The sequence below is a fragment of the Pseudophryne corroboree genome, chromosome 9 (genome assembly GCF_028390025.1).
Source record: "Pseudophryne corroboree isolate aPseCor3 chromosome 9, aPseCor3.hap2, whole genome shotgun sequence".
Classification (NCBI taxonomy): domain Eukaryota; kingdom Metazoa; phylum Chordata; class Amphibia; order Anura; family Myobatrachidae; genus Pseudophryne; species Pseudophryne corroboree.
The window spans coordinates 211832646-211848359 of NC_086452.1; the positions used below are offsets into that span (position 1 = coordinate 211832646).

The following is a 15714-nucleotide window of genomic DNA, read 5'->3' on the forward strand; positions in this document are numbered from 1 at the left end:
CAATTGTGTCGTTTGCGATGCCTGACCTTCCCAACACTGGACGTGAAGAGCATGCGCCTTCCACTATTTGCATGCCCCCTGCAAGTGCTGGAAGGAGCACCCGCAGTCCAGTTCCTGATAGTCAGATTGAAGATGTCAGTGTTGAAGTACACCAGGATGAGGAGGATATGGGTGTTGCTGGCGCTGGGGAGGAAATTGACCAGGAGGATTCTGATGGTGAGGTGGTTTGTTTAAGTCAGGCACCCGGGGAGACACCTGTTGTCCGTGGGAGGAATATGGCCGTTGACATGCCAGGTGAAAATACCAAAAAAATCAGCTCTTCGGTGTGGAGGTATTTCACCAGAAATGCGGACAACAGGTGTCAAGCCGTGTGTTCCCTTTGTCAAGCTGTAATAAGTAGGGGTAAGGACGTTAACCACCTCGGAACATCCTCCCTTATACGTCACCTGCAGCGCATTCATAATAAGTCAGTGACAAGTTCAAAAACTTTGGGTGACAGCGGAAGCAGTCCACTGACCAGTAAATCCCTTCCTCTTGTAACCAAGCTCACGCAAACCACCCCACCAACTCCCTCAGTGTCAATTTCCTCCTTCCCCAGGAATGCCAATAGTCCTGCAGGCCATGTCACTGGCAAGTCTGACGAGTCCTCTCCTGCCTGGGATTCCTCCGATGCATCCTTGCGTGTAACGCCTACTGCTGCTGGCGCTGCTGTTGTTGCCGCTGGGAGTCGATGGTCATCCCAGAGGGGAAGTCGTAAGCCCACTTGTACTACTTCCAGTAAGCAATTGACTGTTCAACAGTCCTTTGCGAGGAAGATGAAATATCACAGCAGTCATCCTACTGCAAAGCGGATAACTGAGTCCTTGACAACTATGTTGGTGTTAGACGTGCGTCCGGTATCCGCCGTTAGTTCACAGGGAACTAGACAATTTATTGAGGCAGTGTGCCCCCGTTACCAAATACCATCTAGGTTCCACTTCTCTAGGCAGGCGATACCGAGAATGTACACGGACGTCAGAAAAAGACTCACCAGTCTCCTAAAAAATGCAGTTGTACCCAATGTCCACTTAACCACGGACATGTGGACAAGTGGAGCAGGGCAGGGTCAGGACTATATGACTGTGACAGCCCACTGGGTAGATGTATGGACTCCCGCCGCAAGAACAGCAGCGGCGGCACCAGTAGCAGCATCTCGCAAACGCCAACTCTTTCCTAGGCAGGCTACGCTTTGTATCACCGCTTTCCAGAATACGCACACAGCTGAAAACCTCTTACGGCAACTGAGGAAGATCATCGCGGAATGGCTTACCCCAATTGGACTCTCCTGTGGATTTGTGGCATCGGACAACGCCAGCAATATTGTGTGTGCATTAAATATGGGCAAATTCCAGCACGTCCCATGTTTTGCACATACCTTGAATTTGGTGGTGCAGAATTTTTTAAAAAACGACAGGGGCGTGCAAGAGATGCTGTCGGTGGCCAGAAAAATTGCGGGACACTTTCGGCGTACAGGCACCACGTACAGAAGACTGGAGCACCACCAAAAACTACTGAACCTGCCCTGCCATCATCTGAAGCAAGAAGTGGTAACGAGGTGGAATTCAACCCTCTATATGCTTCAGAGGTTGGAGGAGCAGCAAAAGGCCATTCAAGCCTATACAATTGAGCACGATATAGGAGATGGAATGCACCTGTCTCAAGTGCAGTGGAGAATGATTTCAACGTTGTGCAAGGTTCTGATGCCCTTTGAACTTGCCACACGTGAAGTCAGTTCAGACACTGCCAGCCTGAGTCAGGTCATTCCCCTCATCAGGCTTTTGCAGAAGAAGCTGGAGGCATTGAAGAAGGAGCTAACACGGAGCGATTCCGCTAGGCATGTGGGACTTGTGGATGCAGCCCTTAATTCGCTTAACAAGGATTCACGGGTGGTCAATCTGTTGAAATCAGAGCACTACATTTTGGCCACCGTGCTCGATCCTAGATTTAAAGCCTACCTTGGATCTCTCTTTCCGGCAGACACAGGTCTGCTGGGGTTGAAAGACCTGCTGGTGACAAAATTGTCAAGTCAAGCGGAACGCGACCTGTCAACATCTCCTCCTTCACATTCTCCCGCAACTGGGGGTGCGAGGAAAAGGCTCAGAATTCCGAGCCCACCCGCTGGCGGTGATGCAGGGCAGTCTGGAGCGACTGCTGATGCTGACATCTGGTCCGGACTGAAGGACCTGACAACGATTACGGACATGTCGTCTACTGTCACTGCATATGATTCTCTCAACATTGATAGAATGGTGGAGGATTATATGAGTGACCGCATCCAAGTAGGCACGTCACACAGTCCGTACTTATACTGGCAGGAAAAAGAGGCAATTTGGAGGCCCTTGCACAAACTGGCTTTATTCTACCTAAGTTGCCCTCCCACAAGTGTGTACTCCGAAAGAGTGTTTAGTGCCGCCGCTCACCTTGTCAGCAATCGGCGTACGAGGTTACATCCAGAAAATGTGGAGAAGATGATGTTCATTAAAATGAATTATAATCAATTCCTCCGCGGAGACATTGACCAGCAGCAATTGCCTCCACAAAGTACACAGGGAGCTGAGATGGTGGATTCCAGTGGGGACGAATTGATAATCTGTGAGGAGGGGGATGTACACGGTGATATATCGGAGGGTGAAGATGAGGTGGACATCTTGCCTCTGTAGAGCCAGTTTGTGCAAGGAGAGATTAATTGCTTCTTTTTTGGGGGGGGTCCAAACCAACCCGTCATATCAGTCACAGTCGTGTGGCAGACCCTGTCACTGAAATGATGGGTTGGTTAAAGTGTGCATGTCCTGTTTTGTTTATACAACATAAGGGTGGGTGGGAGGGCCCAAGGATAATTCCATCTTGCACCTCTTTTTTCTTTTCTTTTTCTTTGCATCATGTGCTGATTGGGGAGGGTTTTTTGGAAGGGACATCCTGCGTGACACTGCAGTGCCACTCCTAGATGGGCCCGGTGTTTGTGTCGGCCACTAGGGTCGCTAATCTTACTCACACAGCTACCTCATTGCGCCTCTTTTTTTCTTTGCGTCATGTGCTGTTTGGGGAGGGTTTTTTGGAAGGGACATCCTGCGTGACACTGCAGTGCCACTCCTAGATGTGCCCGGTGTTTGTGTCGGCCACTAGGGTCGCTAATCTTACTCACACAGTCAGCTACCTCATTGCGCCTCTTTTTTTCTTTGCGTCATGTGCTGTTTGGGGAGGGTTTTTTGGAAGGGCCATCCTGCGTGACACTGCAGTGCCACTCCTAGATGGGCCCGGTGTTTGTGTCGGCCACTAGGGTCGCTTATCTTACTCACACAGCGACCTCGGTGCAAATTTTAGGACTAAAAATAATATTGTGAGGTGTGATGTGTTCAGAATAGGCTGAAAATGAGTGTAAATTATGTTTTTTGAGGTTAATAATACTTTGGGATCAAAATTACCCCCAAATTCTATGATTTAAGCTGTTTTTTAGGGTTTTTTTAAAAAAACACCCGAATCCAAAACACACCCGAATCCGACAAAAAAAATTCGGTGAGGTTTTGCCAAAACGCGGTCGAACCCAAAACACGGCCGCGGAACCGAACCCAAAACCAAAACACAAAACCCGAAAAATTTCCGGCGCTCATCTCTACTTTACATACAGGAAAAGTATCTTGCTTGGGTTTGTCACTGAGAACAGCATAAAAAAAGGTTTATGGAATGGTGACATTAACACAAAAAAATGTGTTTTTCCAAATAGAGCTTCAGGGAATAGTAGAGGTAAGGCGAAAGGCTCATAGGTAGATTACAGTGCAAATTGACTGCAGAGTTTCATGTCCACAGCACAGGCTCGTATAAATGTAAAACAGGTGTGATAAACTGCACAACTGCTCTCTCAATCTAATTCCCATTAACTGGCTGACACAATATTGGCATGTCGTCATTATGAGAAGCAGTCAGAACTCCTGAAAGCTGGGGCAACAGACTGACCAATGCATATAACTGCAAAGAAGGTTGTGCTGCACTTACTCTCTGGCTGCAAAATCGTGCATGTTTCCCAAGAGAAAAATAATATATATACATAATTCACATATACATTTATACATGCACATACATACACATGTTGGAAGGTCTTAGAATGGTCCAGAAAGGGACCAAAGTCAACAGACGCATTATTATGGCATTGCTGTGATTTGCCAATCTGTATCATTGCTCCACACAGTAGTAGTCTTCACACTAGGCTGTTTTAGCAGGGCACCGCCCTGCCCCTTTAGCAGCTACCTGATAAAACAGCCTGCCTATTGCCGTGCTGCCACCACGTGAATAGATTACATGTTTGTCTTGTGTCTGGTATAGGTGGTGTCTTGAGGAAGATCACATTTTGTGGTCGAAACGTGAACCAGTCAGCTATGACCATATGATGAGAAGAATAAATAAAGTTCAATGTCTGCCAAGTCCCTGGAAAGTGCACTCTGCTTATTGAAAGTAACATGTATACATATACATGTATATCTCTAATTCTGACAGCCTGCAGCTGAAGCTGTTCACAGGAGCAGAGAAGTCAGAAGACAGGAACAGCTGCATATGCAGTTTGTCACTCTGTTCCAGTGGAATCAACTGGAGAGCACTGTAAATTTGTGACAGAATTTGGGAAACCACTGTGGGGGCTACCCACCAGTTACTAATGTATAGCAGCCACATGGAGGATGTCACAGCAGCCCAACACAGCCCACAGATTGAAGAAGAGATAGTAAGTGTAATCATTTATATTAATTGTAAGTTTTTATTTTATTTTTATGTTTTTTTTTATCATATTGGGGATAATGGTTGTGTCTTTTTTTGTCATGCAAAGGCTATATATTTGTTTTTTTCATGTGGGGACTAATTTGTGTTTCTTTCCTGTGGTGGCCTGTTTGTGCATTTGGTGCATTTCCTGCAGAGCTTGTGTATACATTTGATGTCTTTTCTACGGGGCCCTGTGTGTACATTTGGAGACTTTCCTGCAGGGTCCTATGTGTGCATTTGGCGACTTTCCTGTGGTGGCCTGTGTGTGCATTTGGTGTCTTTCCTGCGTCAGCCTGCGTGTATGTTTTGGTGTCCTTCCTGTATGTGTGCATTTTATATTTTTTTTGCTACTGGAGAGGAGTGGATTTTGTCAGTCCCGGCACAACAATTTCTGATGGCAGCCCTTTATACTGTATATATATATTAGAGATAATCAGACTTGGTTCTCAGAGAACCATGTTCGCCCAAACTTCAGGCAACCGAGGGAATCCGAGCTGTGACTACGGTTTTCCTACCAGTCTTGGAATCCAAATTTAGGCAACACTTCATCATCCCAGCATCAGATCTTGTGTGCATTGGATTCAATATAACTCCCTCCCGCTGCGATTTGGGTGTCATTTCTCACAGGAATGCCGGAGGGGAGAGTTAGGGCACTGTTTGACAGACACCCACATAAGAGTCAGGAGACTCAGGACACTGCTTGAAGGGCACCCACATGGTCCTAGTTACTATCACTGGGGAGAGTCAGGACACTGCTTGACAGGCACTCACTTTTCCCTAGTTAATAGTACTGACTAAGCTAGATGGATAATTTAAGCATTATTTTTTTATTTTAATAGTCCAGGAAGGAACATCTCATCTATTATTACTTGCAGTTGTGCTAAGTGTGTCACGCTGGTGCTGTAACTTAACTGCAGCACCTTGGCGCACAGCACATAGGTCCTAATACATAGAGGGGCAATATTAACCCTTGGTGCATTGTGCACATTGGTGGGTTTTTTCTTGTCACTGCCCACAGTGCAGCCCAGAGGTCTTAATACAGGGGCAGCAGAAATATAACTACTGAATCGATATGGATCACTATCAGTTGATAGAAGAGCAAGAGCAGCAAACCAAGTACTAGCATTGTGTCTGCTGTCAGTCACGATAGTACTACAACATGTACTAAAGTTGGTCTAGGGGGGGGGCAGAAAGTTTACAAAAGGGCACCTGAAATTAAAATCTTTCAAATTGTTAAAAAGTAGGTGTAGAGATATTACATTAACCACTCAACTGGCATTCTCATATGTGATATGACCACGGCCAGGAGTGCATTACCTGGACTGGTCATATCACATATGATGGTGCTGCCCCACTGTGTCCCCCTCTATATGGAGGAAATCCATTCTGCACAAGAACAGAATGGACTGCCTCCTTCTGCAGTGCCCCCCTGGGAGTTATGCAGTGGTCTCTGACTACCAACATCCCTCCACAAATCATGCCGAAGAATGTCTTGCGAGCAGCATTTTGAGGCATATGTGCCAGAACTAAACATGCGAGAAGGGGAACATAGTTCCCTCCCAACTAGAGATGAGCGGGTTCAGTTCATTGAGATCCGAACCCCCCCGAACTTCACCTATTTTAAACGGGTCTGAAGCAGCCTCGGATCTTCCCGCCTTGCTCGGTTAACCCGAACGCGCCCGAATGTCATCATCCCGCTGTTGGATTCTCGCGAGATTCGTATTCTATATAAAGAGCTGCGCGTCGCCGCCATTTTCACTCGTGCATTGGAGATTGAACGGAGAGGACGTGGCTACGTTCTCTGCCTGAAAAGCTCCATATCTGTGCTCAGTGTGCTGCAAATATCTGTGCTCAGTGTGCTGCAAATATCTGTGCTCAGTGTGCTGCAAATATCTACGTTCTCTGCCTGAAAAGCTCCACATCTGTGCTCAGTGTGCTGCAAATATCTGTGCTCAGTGTGCTGCAAATATCTATGTTCTCTGCCTGAAAAGCTCCATATCTGTGCTCAGTGTGCTGAAAATATATGTGCTCAGTGTGCTGCAAATATCTGTGCTCAGTGTGCTGCAAATATCTATGTTCTCTGCCTGAAAAGCTCCATATCTGTGCTCAGTGTGCTGCAAATATCTGTGCTCAGTGTGCTGCATTTTGGTGACCAACAGTATATAGTTGTACAGTACAGTAGGCCATTGCTGTATCTTGCAGCTCCGTGTCACTGCAAGTATCCATTCCATATCTGTGCTGCATTTTTGTGAGTAGTATATATAGTAGTACAGTGCAGCATTTTGGTGACCAACAGTATGTAGTTGTACAGTACAGTAGGCCATTGCTGTATCTTGCAGCTCCGTGTCACTGCAAGTATCCATTCCATATCTGTGCTGCATTTTTGTGAGCAGTATATATAGTAGTACAGTGCAGCATTTTGGTGACCAACAGTATATAGTTGTACAGTACAGTAGGCCATTGCTGTATCTTGCAGCTCCGTGTCACTGCAAGTATCCATATCTGTGCTGCATTGTTGTGAGCAGTATATATAGTAGTACAGTGCAGCATTGTGGTGACCAGTATACTACAGTACAATAGTCTAGTGCTGTTCTCGCTGCTCAGTGTCAGTTCTCTGTAGTATCATCAGTGCTCAGTTAAATCAGTGCTCAGTATAATCAGTGATTGATCAGTATAATCAGTTCTCAGTATAATCAGTGCGCTGTTAGACGTGCGCCCGTTATCCGACATTAGTGCATTGGGATTTGGACAATTGATGAAGTTATTGTGTCCCTGGTACAAAATCCCATCTAGATTCCATTTCACTAGGCAGGCGATAGCGAGATTTTACCAATTAATATCAGTGATTTATAATTAATTATTAATTACAGTGATCTTGCCAAATGGTTCCAGTGATTTTGTCATTTTCTTCCAGTGATTTGGACTAATAATACCATTGATTAGAACGAATAATTCCTGTGATTTTGTCATTTTCTTCCAGTGATTTGGACCAATAATACCATTAATTAGAATTAATAATTCCAGTGATTTTGTCATTTTCTTCCAGTGATTTGGACCAATAATACCATTGATTAGAACAAATAATTCCTGTGATTTTGTCATTTTCTTCCTGTGATTTGGGCCAATAATACCATTGATTAGAACGAATAATTCCTGTGATATTGAGGTGTTTGTGTCGCTTAGCTTAGCCATCCAGTGACCACAGTGCACCTCTTTTTCTCTTTTCTTTGCATCATGTGCTGTTTGGGGCCAATTTTTTTGAAGTGCCATCCTGTCTGACACTGCAGTGTCACTCCTAGATGGGCCAGGTGTTTGTGCTGCCCTCTTGGGTCGCTTAGCTTAGTTATCCAGCGACCTCGGTGCAAATTTTAGGACTAAAAATAATATTGTGAGGTGTTCAGTGTTCAGAATAGACTGGAAATGAGTGGAAATTATGGTTATTGAGGTTAATAATACTATAGGATCAAAATTACCCCCAAATTCTATGATTTAAGCTGTTTTTAAGGGGGTTTGAAAAAAAAAACACCCAAATCCAAAACACACCTGAATCCGACAAAAAAATTTCAGGGAGGTTTTGCCAAAACGCGTCCGAATCCAAAACACGGCCGCGGAACCGAATCCAAAACCAAAACCCGAAAAATTTCCGGTGCACATCTCCCCCTTACTGTCACCCATGCCCCACTGTACTCTGTAAAGAGGTGGGGGACTATCACAAAGGGGGTTAATGGGGGGGTATCTTTTGGCACTGGGATGTGTGGGGGGGTGTATGATGCCTCAGTTTGTTTAGCCTGGGGGTATATATTTAAAAAATAAAATAACTATATGACATAGGGGGAGGGGGTCACTAAATAGTGAGGGCCCATTGACATTGGGGGTGAGAGTGGGGGCTGTGCCCCAGGGATCTATTACCAGAGGAAGTGATAATGCCACTGGGGGGGCTGTTTTTACTTGGGGGAGGGAAGTATTTTACAATGGGGGCTCAAGGACATGGGATTGGGTACAAAACACCCCCTAAGTATGTATTTTTTATATAAAATATTTAAAAATATTTTTCAAAAACAATATTTAAACTTCTACCATTTTTTGCACCATCTGCAAATGTAGGGATGAGCAGTACAAGTAAATATGTTTTTTGAACTTTGAAACTCTGGAACATTTGTACAAAAGAGATTTCATAGCTCTTTGGAGAAATCTAACTTCCTTTTAAGTCCTGCCATCTTAGTACTATTCCTTTTCCAAACCTGAAGTCTGTCTGTTTAATGAATTTACTGGCCATGGAATAATATATTAGGCTGGACAGGGAGAAATACCATATGTTGATTACATGAGTGATAGGACTTGAAATACATGGGGTTGATGGCGGAAAGTTCTTAGAAGTGTATGAGGGGAAAGGGGAAAGTAGCTTGAATCATCTTGGAGGCCAAAATTAAATAATTTAAGAATAAATCAGTATTTAAAAAAATAAATAAATATTCCCATATACACTGTATATGTGTAGAACTTGTACTTTATTCATTTATTTATGTTTATTTTTTAAGGATAGAAATTACAGACAATAGCTTCTGTACAGTAGGGTGATTCAAGTTCTTTCAGGGGCAAAGCTATAATGGATAAGAACCAGTGGCTCAGTATAGTCATGCTGCTTAGGGCATAAAATTATATGAGAAAAGACATTGGGTGTAATTCAGATGTGGTTGGAGCTACTTTTTTTCTACAAAGTATCGATTATGGAGGTTCCCTGGCCTCTTGGTAGGTATTGCAGCAACAGGCTTACACGACCCCAGGGGTTATGCAGCAAATCGATGGTGCCGGGGAATATACAATACAGCATCCTGAGACACAGGGCCACCTCCTGCTGCATTACCATATAAGAGCTATCGCTGCTGCTTCCCTGTAAGCAGCTGTGATAGCTTCTCCAACCACTCTGAATTAGCCCTTATTGAGTCACTCAACTATTGAAAACTGTAGTGGGAAGGAAGGATTAAGAGAAGTATATTTAGCGCTTATCCATTACATAGTGTCATTGAAATACACTCTAGAAATAGGGTCTTCTGCTCCAGTTCTTAACACTGGTCAGTGAGGGTCATTCCGAGTTTATCGCAGATTTTGCTATCACAGCAAAATCTGAGACCATACTACTTACATGCTGGGGGCCGATCTGCATGTGTGGCTTGCCCCGCAATGCCATTACAATTCAAATACGAATTTAACCACATGCGACAATATCAGGCTGCTCCAAAAAAACGCCATGACACGTCTGTGTTTCCTGCTCTCACCTCCCCCACAATGCTGCATTGCCACTCCCGGATGCCCATCACCTGTCAATCACCATGCAATCATATCCTTCCACAACTGAAAAGGAGACTCGAGCACAAAGTTCTGTCCTGGCGGGTAATTATATGAAGGATTTTAGCACTGATTTTTTGCTCATACATCTATGTGGTGCAAGCAACACAAACAAAATAGCCTTCCTGGGTAGCACATGCTGTATTAGTCTCCGATCAATCCTTGTGGCTAATTTACTCTCCAACTACAGTAAAAGACTTTCTGCATACTGAGAAAAAATACTACTAATATAACGCATTGCTTATGTTGCTCCTTAAATCCATTTGGCACTTCTCTTGCATTGTTAATAGTATTACGAGATGGTCAGTACAGTATGTGCTCCGAAATACTCAGCTTAGCATACTTTGTCTACTCCACTCTGTGCCAAAGTTCCCAGCTGCTGGTTATTGCAAATAACATGCACTATCACCCCAACCTAATTATAAGCAATCTCACAATGTCCAGTTTCTGGATTTACAGCCAACACATAGTCTTACAGGCTTATGTGGCTCCAGCTTGTAGGAAGCAAAGGAAAAATTAGAGGGCTCAGATGGAAAGCACTTATGTATGCATTACTGGATGATGATGATGATGTGTAATGTGAAAAAAGCATAGCATTCCTAAAGGATTGTGTTATTACAATAGATGCCATATGTATAGCAAAAGCTGACAGTGAGATCTGTCCTAATAATTAGAAATACAAATAGAGGTCAATTTATCAAAGGTCAATTTGGATGGGTTTGAGATTGCAGCAAATCACCATAAATCTTGCCTTCCAAACTAACAAATTTATTATCCAGAGGTTGAAAGGGGTTAGAACTCAAATAGCCAGTGAAGTGCGGTGGTTTAAAAAAAACCTAACTTGAATGCTGCATAAGCCAAATTGCAAATCTGCTACCATCAATCCCAATCTGTTAGGGGTGGTATTTTCAAACACTTTTTATTTGATTTTTTTACATTGTATCAAGCAACATAGCAGTAGATAGTGCTCTCTCGTCTAACACAGAGGTCCTCAAACTCGGTCCTCGGGGGCCCACACAGTGCATGTTTTGCAGGTCTCCTCACAGAATCGCAAGTGAAATAATTAGCTCCACCTGTGGACCTTTTAAAATGTGTCAGTGAGTAATTAATACACCTGTGCACCTGCTGGGTTACCTGCAAAACATGCACTGTGTGGGCCCCCGAGGACCGAGTTTGAGGACCTCTGGTCTAACACAACCATCTGTTTTGTGGGGCAGTTTTTCTAGCGGGTTTTAATACAGGTTAATATTTGTACACTGAGTTTAAAAATGCTTTAATACTTTTTTTATATCTTTATAAATCCGATGGTTTGGAGTTAGCTCAAAAATAAACCAAAAAACAGAATTTACAAAAAGTTACTCTGTGATTTTTCTCAGTGGTAATGTTATTTATGTAAATAAATCAACTTGGTACAGATAGTCATTGACTTGAACTGCTATATAAACATATATATTTTAAACTATGTCATCAATATGTTTTCTTGTTCTACAGAGGGTCCAAGGGGGCCTGCGACAGGATGTTTAATGAATGCATATATTATTATTTCCGGGACACGGATGACTGTCAGCGCACTGATCCAGCCATTTTAAAACTCACCATAAATGTTCAACTTCAGAGATTGTTAGATTTGTAGGAATTAAATTGGTTAGGTGCAATAATCGACAGAGAGACATTGATACAGCTCTTGCCAAAAGTGAGATGCAGTGTATTTATGAATGCAATACACTGCATCCACATGGCCTTAATATTGATTTTGAGCTTAAATGGTTCTTGTAGACCAATAGAGGGTTTTATTTTTGTGGTGTTATTTTGTCTTATTTTTATCTTTTTTACAATATTATTATTATTAGTTTTTAACTGTTTTTATATGTGGGTTTCATATCATATTGTTCATGTAATTATGCTGATTTGTTGTTTGTCCTACAAATTATGTTTCCTTTACCATAATAAGTTGATCAATTAGATTATGTTTTTATTTCAGATATTGGCCCTAATTGGCCGCAGCAGCAAATTTGTTAGCAGTTGGTCAAAACCATGTGCACTGCAGGGAGGTGGGGGGTGGGGGCAGATATAATATAATACTCTGCTAAGTCCACTGTGTAGGAGGTGGACTGTACAAGATATAATTATATAGTTTTTCTATGTGTTGTGTTCAAGTACAAATAAGTAAAACTAAAAGTTCATATATGTACAAAAGCCCTCATAGAGGGATATTAAAATAAGACTATAGTTGCTTTCATGGAGGTTAATAAATATACCACTCACGTAGGGGAGTTGGACCGACCCACGTAGCCATGTTGCAGGGACTGTGGGTATAGTGAGAGGAGTCCATACCTTGGAAAAAGGGTTAATTAATGTGGGACTGGAGGATGCAAGTCAGCTTATGCAGTTATTGGCTGGCGGGACAGATCCAGGCAACTGAGGAGAGAAAATAAAAGGTGAAAACAAAAAGAACGTTGGTCATGCCTGGGGCTGAGAGACAGAGAAGGAGTTGCGCACAGCCAGTGATCGTTTTCCAAAAAGTGCGACACACCTGGTTTCAGTAGTTTGCTCCAGGGAGAGACACTGGCGGAGATTCCCGGTAGCTTCAGTGAAGTGAGAAGTGGAGCTTCAGTGGAGACATCTGGACATGGTGCGGCTCAGCTGTGGGAGGCGGCAGCGGGACCTTATCACCCAGCTGTGGGTGGCGGCAGTGAGATCCGTACCTCCTTTGGTGCGGATCAGAGGAGGCGGCCCGGGGCACTGTGTAGTCCGGATGTGGGTGGCGGTAGCAGAATCCGTACCTCCTTTGGGGCAGATCGTAGGAGGCACTGCCTTGGACAAGGCATCAGGAAGAGGAGGCCTTAAATCGTGAGTGACAGCTCCATGTAAGGTACGGCAGCAGCAGCAGCTCGGTCAGGAAAGCTGCAGTGCTTTCTCATAGTCTTACCACCAGCATTAGGGCAACAGAACCACATTAAATACATTGCGACTATCAATATCTGTATCCTAGGGACTGTATATAAATTATAGCACTGAACTCCCATTATGTCAGAAAAATCCCAGGCTCGGTGGACACCACAGTCATAATGCTTAGTAAGTCTACTTAGGAGCCCGTCAGAGAGGACAGAACCGCCATAGTGGCTATTGAACCCCTAACGCTCTGTGTCCACATAAATAGCCAAATATTGCCTATATAGATGATCTTTAACATGAAAATCTACAGTGTTTGAGTAGCAGCTAGAAATCTACTAATTACATTGCTGCCAGGCAGGAATCTACTAACTGCCTCGTTGCCAGCCATGAAGCTACTAATTGCATCTCTGCCAGCTAGGAATCTACTAATTGTATATCTCTCTTTTGCTCTATCAGAGGCCAGATAGAACTAGAGCAGGATTACAAAGTTGCTACATTGAACCAATTGTGAAACATTGTTACTGTTAAAAGGATCCTAAAGAGGGACAGTGATTTAGGACAGCATTCAATTGTTTCTGGTTAATGCACCCTAGAGGCTAATAACTGAGACTGGGACAGCAATCCTCTAGTTATTTGTACTATAACATCTTCACCCCATGTGCACCAACAAGGTAATAAGAGTACTTGGACTGTAGTTTTGACATTGTAAGGAAACTTCTTACCTTACGGTCCTGTTAGTAAAGTGATGTAGTTGTTCTAATGATATTGTTGCATGATAAACTGTTTGCCAGCAATCTGGTGTATGTTATTGTACTAACCCTCTTTGTCTAGCTTAATCTATCGAACGCTGGTAAAGAAGAGTGACAAAGTTGTTCAAATAAAATAAATCTCCTTTATTTGAGTTACAGTATTCATTTATTCAGTTCTGTTGTAGTAACTCTCGTCAACTACTTACATGACACACCAGTGAGTTCCTTGTACAGGGATGACAGATATTTAATATACTGTGTCTTGAGAGAAATATGTACGATGACAATCGCCCTCACCTCTCTGTGAAGACTGGAGTTTGAAGACTTTGCAAAGTGAGAGGAAATCAGGTATAGCTCTAGAAGTATGTGAAAAAAAGCATAAATGCCACTTTAATACAAAATATTGAAGCCAAAACTGAGGCCCTTTGGGTCACCATAGAAACTGGGAAGAAGGACATTATTCGCATTGGGGTGATCTATAGACCACCAGGCCAGGGGCAGGATTTGGACAGGAACCTATTGTTGGACATCTCTAAAATGGCTTTTAAGGGAGAAGTCATAATCATGGGAGACTTTAATTTACCTGATGTAAATTGGGAGGGGTCTTTTGCAAGTTCAGCTACAAGTGGCAAATTTCTACATTCCTTACAGGGAGCATCTCTCAAGCAATTGGTGAGGGAGCCCACTCGCAAAGACTCAATATTAGATCTAATTCTTACAAATGGTGAAAGGATATCTGATATATATGTGGGTGAGCACCTGGGATCCAGTGATCATCAAGCAGTATGGTTTAGTATAAAGACAGGATCCAACTCCTCTCACACAAAAACAAAGGTGTTGGATTTTAGAAATGCAGACTTTGCTAAAATGGGGAGATGTTTAAGTGATTCATTGGCAGACTGGAGGAACTTGGAAGGGGTGCAGGAGAGGTGGAAAAAAATTAAAAGTGCATTACTAAGTGTAACAGACCTTTGTATCAAAATGGTTAGGAAAAGCACCAGGAAAAGGAAGCCAGTGTGGTTCACAAAAGTAGTATCAACTAGTGTGAAAGCAAAAAAGATGGCTTTTAGGAAATACAAACAGACTCAAAATAATAACGACAAAGAGGAGTATCTGGACAGACGGAAGGATGCTAAGAAAGTGATCAGACGTGCAAAGGCAGAAGCTGAGGAGAAAATGGCCCAGTCAGTAGATAAAGGGGGCAAAACTTTTTTTAAGTATATAAGTGAAAGGAGAAAATCAAATGGAGGAATAATAAGACTTAAGACAGAGAGTGGGCATTTGGTGGAGGGAGACAAGGCAATAGCAGATCACCTAAATAATTATTTTTGCTCAGTATTTACTACAGAAGAAGGGATGGGGCCACAGTTAAATTGCAAGGACATTCATAAAAATAAGGTAGATGAAAATACATTTACAGAGGAGAAGGTCCTAACAGAACTTTCAAAACTAAAAGTGGATAAATCAATGGGACCAGATGGGATACACCCAAGGATACTCAAAGAGCTAAAAGATGTCCTGGTTACACCTTTAACAGAATTATTTAACCAGTCACTAAATACAGGTGATATTCCAGAGGACTGGAAAAGAGCAAATGTAGTTCCACTGCACAAAAGTGGAAGCAAGGAAGAAGCAAGTAACTACAGACCAGTAAGCCTTACATCAGTAGTAGGGAAAGTAATGGAAAAACTATTAAAAGAAAGAGTAGTGGAATATCTTAAATCAAACAACTTACAGGATCCAAAACAGCATGGATTTACTGGTGGGAGATCATGCCAAACAAATCTTATTGACTTTTTTGACTCTGTGATGAAAATAATAGATCAAGGGGGAGCTGTAGATGTAGCATATCTAGACTTTAGTAAGGCATTTGACACTGTCCCACATCACAGACTGCTAAATAAACTTGAAAGCCTGGGGGTGGATTATAAATTAGTGA

At 43.0% G+C, this 15714-nt stretch overlaps 1 long non-coding RNA gene across 1 annotated transcript in view; it reads left to right on the forward strand.

Moving 5' to 3' along the window:
• Positions 1-4364: 4364 nt before the first annotated feature.
• LOC134956899 (uncharacterized) overlaps positions 4365-15714 on the forward strand; it is an 86657-nt gene continuing 75307 nt past the window's right edge. The window contains exon 1 of the long non-coding RNA XR_010186274.1: positions 4365-4750. This is a non-coding gene — a long non-coding RNA (uncharacterized LOC134956899). The remainder of the gene's footprint in view (positions 4751-15714) is intronic.